Source organism: Theropithecus gelada, chromosome 10 (genome assembly GCF_003255815.1).
Source record: "Theropithecus gelada isolate Dixy chromosome 10, Tgel_1.0, whole genome shotgun sequence".
NCBI lineage: Eukaryota > Metazoa > Chordata > Mammalia > Primates > Cercopithecidae > Theropithecus > Theropithecus gelada.
In genome coordinates, this window is record NC_037678.1 from 63,679,090 (window position 1) to 63,686,210 (window position 7,121).

The 7,121-nt window shown below is 42.6% G+C and overlaps 1 pseudogene across 1 annotated transcript; it reads left to right on the plus strand.

Annotated features, from left to right (window-relative positions):
- Positions 1-4,072: 4,072 nt before the first annotated feature.
- Positions 4,073-6,238, plus strand: LOC112632866 (annotated as a pseudogene). The gene has a single exon (XR_003121457.1). The product of XR_003121457.1 is annotated as a haloacid dehalogenase-like hydrolase domain-containing protein 2 pseudogene (transcript).
- Positions 6,239-7,121: the final 883 nt, after the last annotated feature.

A 7,121-nucleotide genomic window follows, 5' to 3' on the forward strand; every position in this document is an offset into this window, starting at 1 on the left:
GTTCCTCAAAATCATGTTACAATATGGAAGTTTTTCTGTGCCTATGATAAAGGATATTTTTTGCTTTGAAATATTTCCAGACTAAACGTATTGACCATGTTCAGGAAGGCATAGAATTTAGGGTTTTCATTTTTATATCAGTTAAGACGTGTATGGATATAAGTGATAGAAAATCCAACCCAACCTCTCTTAAGCAGAAATGGCTCATATAAACTAAAAAGTCTGGCTGGGCACAGTGGCTCACACCTATAATCCCAGCACTTTGGGAGGCTGAGGCGGGTAGATCACCTGAGGTCAGGAGTTCAAGACCATCTTGGCCAACATGGTGAAAGTCCATCTCTACTAATAATACCAAAAAAATTAGCCAGGCATGGTGGTGCACGCCTATAATCCCAGCTACTCGGGAGGCTGAGGCAGGAGAATTGCTTGAACCTGGGAGTCAGAAGTTGCAGTAAGCTGAGATCACACCATTGCTCTCCAGCCTGGGCGACAAGAGTGAAACTCTGTCTCCAAAAATAAAAATAAAAAATAAAAATAAGGCTGGGCGCGGTGGCTCATGCCTGTAATCCCAGCACTTTGGGAGGCCAAGGTGGGCGGATCACGAGGTCAGGAGATCCAGACCATCCTGGCTAACACGGTGAAACCCCGTCTCTACTGAAAATACAAAAAAAAAAAATTAGCCGGGCGTGGTAGCCGCACCTGTAGTCCCAGCTACTCGGGAGGCTGAGGCAGGAGAATGGCGTGAACCTGGGAGGTGGAGCTTGCAGTGAGCCGAGATCGCACCGCTGCACTCCAGCCTGGGCACAGAGCGAGACTCTGTCTCAAAAAAAATAAAATAAAATAAAATAAAATAAAATAAAATAAAATAAAATAAAAATAAAATAAAAAGTCCAAGAGTAGTTCTGACTTGAGATGCAGCTGCATCAGGATTCTTTCTGATCATATTGATCCACCTTTTGCTGATTCAGGTGTAACATGGTAACGAAGTGGCCATGCCAGTTTTAGCCACCACATCCTCTTAAGCATTAAACCTCTTTCCAAAATTCCTTGGCAAAGTATTCCTGACAGGCCATGTATCCATCCCTAAATCAATCACTAAGCCAGGGAATCTAATGTACTAATTGACTTAGGCCTTGGTCCCACGTTCCACATCCAGGGTCAGGTTAGGTCAGCTTCAGCAGAACCACGTGGACTGAGAGTTGGGAACAGAAGGGTTCCCCAGAGGGAAACCTGAGGGTGAGATTACCAGAGGATGAATGATTGAATGAATGAAGCAAAAATAATAGATGTCCATTACAACCACCCATGTATCCACTTGCTACAACTGTTAGCTTCCTAAGAAAAACACTAACTGCCCTTTGGTTGCCACCATCAAGCTAGGTGAGAGGCAGCCATCCCCCAGACTGAAAAGTGGTGGTCCTTTGCAGAATTGCTTTACTAAATTGCATTGTATCAGGATTTTTCCGAGAGTCTAAGGTGCAGTCTTCCACAACTTGTTGTAACATACGTAAACCTCTCTGGTTTGTTGGTTTGCACACAAATGATCACGTTCACACAGTTATTAGCATAAGCACAAGTGCTGATGCAGCTTCAAAGATTTGGGTACAGAGTTGTGGAAAGATCCACTGGAAAGGATTCAGCAACCAGAGGAGCCTCTGTCTCTTTGGCCTGAGGGACACACAATTCCGTGAAGTTGGGTGAACTGGGGACGGCCTCCTTAGGTCTGCAAGGTGCTTTCTATATAGGATGACTATATACTTTAATGTTCAAACTGGGACACTTTTGAGAATAAAAGGAGGTGTTAGCCAGATGGGACCTGGGGATAAGAGGCACCAACTGGAACTCTGCCAGGCAAACTGGGGCATACATCTAGGTGTGTGTGTAAACTTAGCCTAACAATGTTGATCTAAACATATTCAACATAAGGTATGTATTCCATGCTCATAGAATACACCTGAATACATTCACCTCATTTATTGCTTCAGACAACTGCCCCTGCAGAGTTCAGGGTACAGGCATGCCTCAGAGTATCTGTCATTGTTTATTATTGGAATGTGATTACCAGAATGTCATTTTTATAAGTATCATTTTTAGAAAAAGATCCTTGAAAGAAATTCTTATCTTAGTGCCTGGGACAATTTTGTTGTTTTAGAGATAGGGTCTCACTCTGTCACCCAGGCTGGAGGGCAGTGGTGCCATCACAGCTTACTACTGCCTCGTCCTTCCTGGCTCAAGCCATTCTCCCGCCTCAGCCCTCCAAATACCTAGGACTACAGGCACATGCCACCATGGGGAATAATTGTCCTTTCTGTATCTGGATTTACTTTAATCTTCAGGACACTGCGAATGGTGTATCTGACCAGGTTTCTCTGTCTTCACTATTGGAAAGCTTAAACATGTGGCCTCATGAAGTAGGTGTGTATGTCATGGTGTGCTCTTCAAGCCTCATTCCAGACTCCACTTTGCATCCCTCACTCTTGGGTTTCCTTCATGTAACTTTTCATTTACACAGCCTTGTACCCTAGCTTTTCTTGTTAGTCACTTTAAGTCCTATAAGTAAATGACAGATACTCACCAGCCCAACTGCCTACAGAGGTGGAAGTGGGGTGGCCAGCCACCTTTTCAGTTGATTCCTTTAAGTTTAATAGGAGAATGTCAACCCTGCATGGATCAACCTCTAATTCAAACAAACCATCAGGGGGGAAAAAAAATTAGACAACTAAATTTAAACACTTTATTTGATAAGTTTTTATCAAAGTTGTTTAGGTGTGACAGTGGTAGAGTGGTTATGTTTTCTTTTTTGTTGTTTTTTGAAATGGAGTCTCGGTCTGTCACCCAGGCTGGAGTGCTCACCACCACCTCCACATACCAGGTTCACACCATTCTCCTGCCTCAGCCTCCCGAGTAGCTGGGACTACAGGCACACACCACCATGCCCGGCTAATTTTTGTATTTTTAGTAAAGACGGGGTTCACTATGTTGGCCAGGCTGGTCTTGAACTCCTGACCTCGTGATCCGCCCACCTCGGCCTCTCAAAGTGCTGGGATTACAGGCATGAGCTACCACGCCTGGCCCTGGTTATGTTTTCTAAAACAGTTATCTTTTAGATATATATGCTGAAATATTTACAGCTAAGTCTGCGATGGCCAAATCTGACAGTAGACAGAGGAATATAATTTTCTCCCAGGGAGGGATAACAAATATTTTTGAACTACATAGGCTGCCACACTCACCCCCGGCTCCCCTGAGAGTGGAACCAGTAATCAGCATTTTAAATGCAAGCACCCAAGCACCCCAAGACTGATGCAGGTGGTCCTCAGATCTTTGAAAAACTCTGCCCTGTAAATGATACTTTCTGGACTTGACTCCAGAAAAACTTTGCTTACTCTGAGAGACTGAGTCATTTTCTTGGGACTCCATGTATCTCTTGCTCTTATTTCTAATTGTTGGCCACACTCTCAGAGAATAAAGATTTTGAGTCCTGCTCCACAAAAAGAGCACTCTGTGGTCAGGTAAGTTTGTGGTAGGCCATATACCTGCCCTGCTCTGAGAAATTCACTGTGATCATTACTTCAGAGCTCTGAATCGTCCTGCATTAAAGAACCTTGTTTAAATTTATTTGGCCCGGTTTCTCACACTGAACACAGAACCTTTGTTATGTAATCCTATTAATAGTTCCCTAGAACATTGAGTTAAAATTTCAAACTACATTAAAATACATTATCACAAGCTGGGTGCAGTAGCTCATGCCTGTAATCCCAGCACTTTGAGGGACTGAGGCAAGAGGATCACTTGAGCCCAGGAGTTTAAGAGCAGCCTAGGCACCATAGTGAGACCCCGCCTTTGCAAAAAAAACAAAAAAGTGAGCTGTGATTGTGCCACTGAGCTCCAGCCTGAGCAACAGAATGAGACTGTTTCAAAAACAAACAAAAAGAATTATTACAGATTAGGACTTTGTACTTACATTTGTTAATGAGGCTGTTTTAATTTTCCATTCACCATTGCAGTTAACTGCCCTTTCTCAAGGTACACTCTCTCCTGCCTCCATACTCCATGTAAAGAAATAGTCGGCTGCGGGGCTTTTTATCCCAGCTGAGAGGAACCTGCAGCCAGTGTGGCTGGCTGGTTTTGCCATTAGCGGGGACCTTTCCTGAGGACGGCGTACGGAGTGTGGGGAATGAAGGATGGCAGCACGCCATGCGTTAGAAGCTGTTTTGGTAGATCTCAGTGGCACACTTCACATTGAAGATGCAGCTGTGCCAGGCGCACAGGAAGCTCTTAAAAGGTTACGTGGTGCTTCTGTAATCGTTAGGTTTGTGACCAATACGACCAAAGAGAGCAAGCAAGACCTGTTGCAAAGGTTGAGAAAATTGGAATTTGATATCTCTGAAAATGAAATATTCACATCTCTGACTGCAGCCAGAAGTTTACTAGAGCAGAAACAAGTCAGACCCATGCTGCTAGTTGATGATCGGGCACTACCTGATTTCAAAGGAATACAAACAAGTGATCCTAATACTGTAGTCATAGGATTGGCACCAGAACATTTTCATTATCAAATTCTGAATCAAGCATTCTGGTTACTCCTGGATGGAGCACCTCTGATAGCAATCCACAAAGCCAGGTATTACAAGAGGAAAGATGACTTAGCCCTGGGGCCTGGACCATTTGTGACTGCTTTAGAGTATGCCACAGATACCAAAGCCACAGTCGTGGAGAAACCCGAGAAGACGTTCTTTTTGGAAGCATTGCGAGGCACTGGCTGTGAACCTGAGGAGGCTGTCATGATAGGAGATGATTGCAGGGATGATGTTGGTGGGGCTCAGGATGTTGGCATGCTGGGCATCTTAGTAAAGACTGGGAAATACCAAGCATCAGATGAAGAAAAAATTAATCCACCTCCTTACTTAACTTGTGAGAGTTTCCCTCGTGCTGTGGACCACATTCTGCAGCACCTGTTGTGAAGCAATGTGTGCGTCTGAAGCAACTTGAAATGCAGCTTCTTATTGTCTGGAATGAATCCCTGACCAACTCAGTGCCAGCATCGGTAGACACACACCAGTCAGTGCTGATCGCTTTTTAACCCTCTTTTGTTGTGCATTAATTAGAAAGAAAGGTATTGAATTGCAGCCAGCCAGTAAGCCTTGCTAATCTCTTTTGTTTTGTAACTGAAGATGAGACCCAAAGAAAGGGAAAGCTGAGATTTTGTGCCATTCCTTTTAAAATATTCATCAGGTTAGGCAGGGCTGGGAGGGAGAAGCTACCACAGGGAAGAGTGTTCTCTGCTGTCTCCTCACTGGAAAACAGGCGGGGGGGATTTCAGACTGTGAGGAAAGTTGAATGGTGGTTTTTAAATTATAAAGTAATGTATTAAAAGGTACATTAGGCTGTAGTTCTAGTACTGAGTTCAACTGTGAAATCCATCAGATGTGCCAAATGGAGAAGACAGAAAGTAACAAAGAGAATTGTCCTTTAGCCCAAGTGATACAGTGAATTTGCTTTAATAGATGCTGAAAACTAAATTTTCTACTGTATTCCCAGCATGGGTGACTTCTTTTTCTCTTCATTAGCCAGAGATGACTAATTTAAATTTAGAACCAGAATTTAATTTAAAATAATACTTCCATTAATAACCTATTCATTGCAGATACCTATTATATTGTGTAACAGTTGTTTTGGAAATTTTATGTAAAATTAAAACTATCAGTATTTTACAGATGTTTTAATTAGACATTGTTATTAACAGGAACAGTGCAGAAACTGGAATCAAGCCTTGTAATGTCTTATAGACCATGCATTTTTGAAGTTAGTGTCCACTAGGGTCCTATTAACTGTACATTTGCAAGATTTCATTATTTTTGCCTCTGACACTATGGGAAAAAATTTTTAGAAGCTATTGGGACAGATTCAAGCTTTTATGTACTTGGTTACTACAGCTGTAAAATGAAATCTCGTCTTGTAGCATGGATTATTTCTCTCATGTTAAACCCACCAAAATGAAGGGGACTAAATAGGTAATGATTTTCCTAGTGCATTTGCATACTGTGACAACCCTGGGCCTTGCAATAGTTTTACAGGGCTCTTGGGCATTGAGTTATGAGGATGTAATTGTACATCATTGTAGTGTTCACCTTATTGAAGCTCACTCTGATGTTAATGAGCTTCGGGTTTTGATGCTTGTTTAGAGATCAGCAGTCTTGGATGGGAGGGAACAAAGCTAAATAAATCGTAGTTTGGTAAAAAAAAAAAAAAAAAAGAAAGAGTCTTATAACAGAGTACTGCACTTAGAATCTAGAAACCTGTGTTTAAATTCTTGTGTCACCATTTACAAGCCATGCCATCTTGAATATGCTACTTAATCAGAGCCTCAGTTTCATCTGAAAATTGGAAAGAACAGCTATCTAACCTGCATAGCTCTCTGCTACATTGCTGCAAAGATCAAAGATGACACATATGAAGTGACCTAAGTCTGCAAGATGATTTCAAGTTACAATATGTTTACTCGAGGCTTAGCTCAGAGTTGTTTCTAAGCAGACATGGATCAATTTCCTTACATTTGCTTTACAGCCACAGATTACAGCACTAACCCAGTAAATAACCTGACCACCATAAGGGAGTCCTGGCATAGGCGTGAGTGTAGGGGCACTCATGATCCAAGTGCATCAGCAGTTTATGTGGCAGATGCCTTCCCCTGCTGTAGATCTTGTTTGCTGTAGCTAAGTCAGGAGAGGGAGGAAGCCATCATTTAACTCCCTTCCCTTTTGTCTGTCCATGAGAATGAGACAAAAACAGGATTCCACAGCCATACCAATCCTGATTAGCAGGGTGTAGAAACCAGTTACATTGCCTGCCACTGGACCAGGAAACCTGGATAATTGTCAGTGTCCTCTTTTGCCCCTACTCTAGGATATTAGATTGTAAATCACTGTCAATACACCCAGCTGATGAAATGAGGCCCATGGGGCCACCAGAGTTAATATTGGGAATGAATATAGGAACATACACTAAGGCCTCCTTTGGTAGACAAGCAGAGTACCAACGTACCAAGGACCTACTGAAATAGTTCAGGCTTCTTCTTCAAAAAGAGAAAAGGCAGAGCATGTGCAAAGGCCTGCTATTTC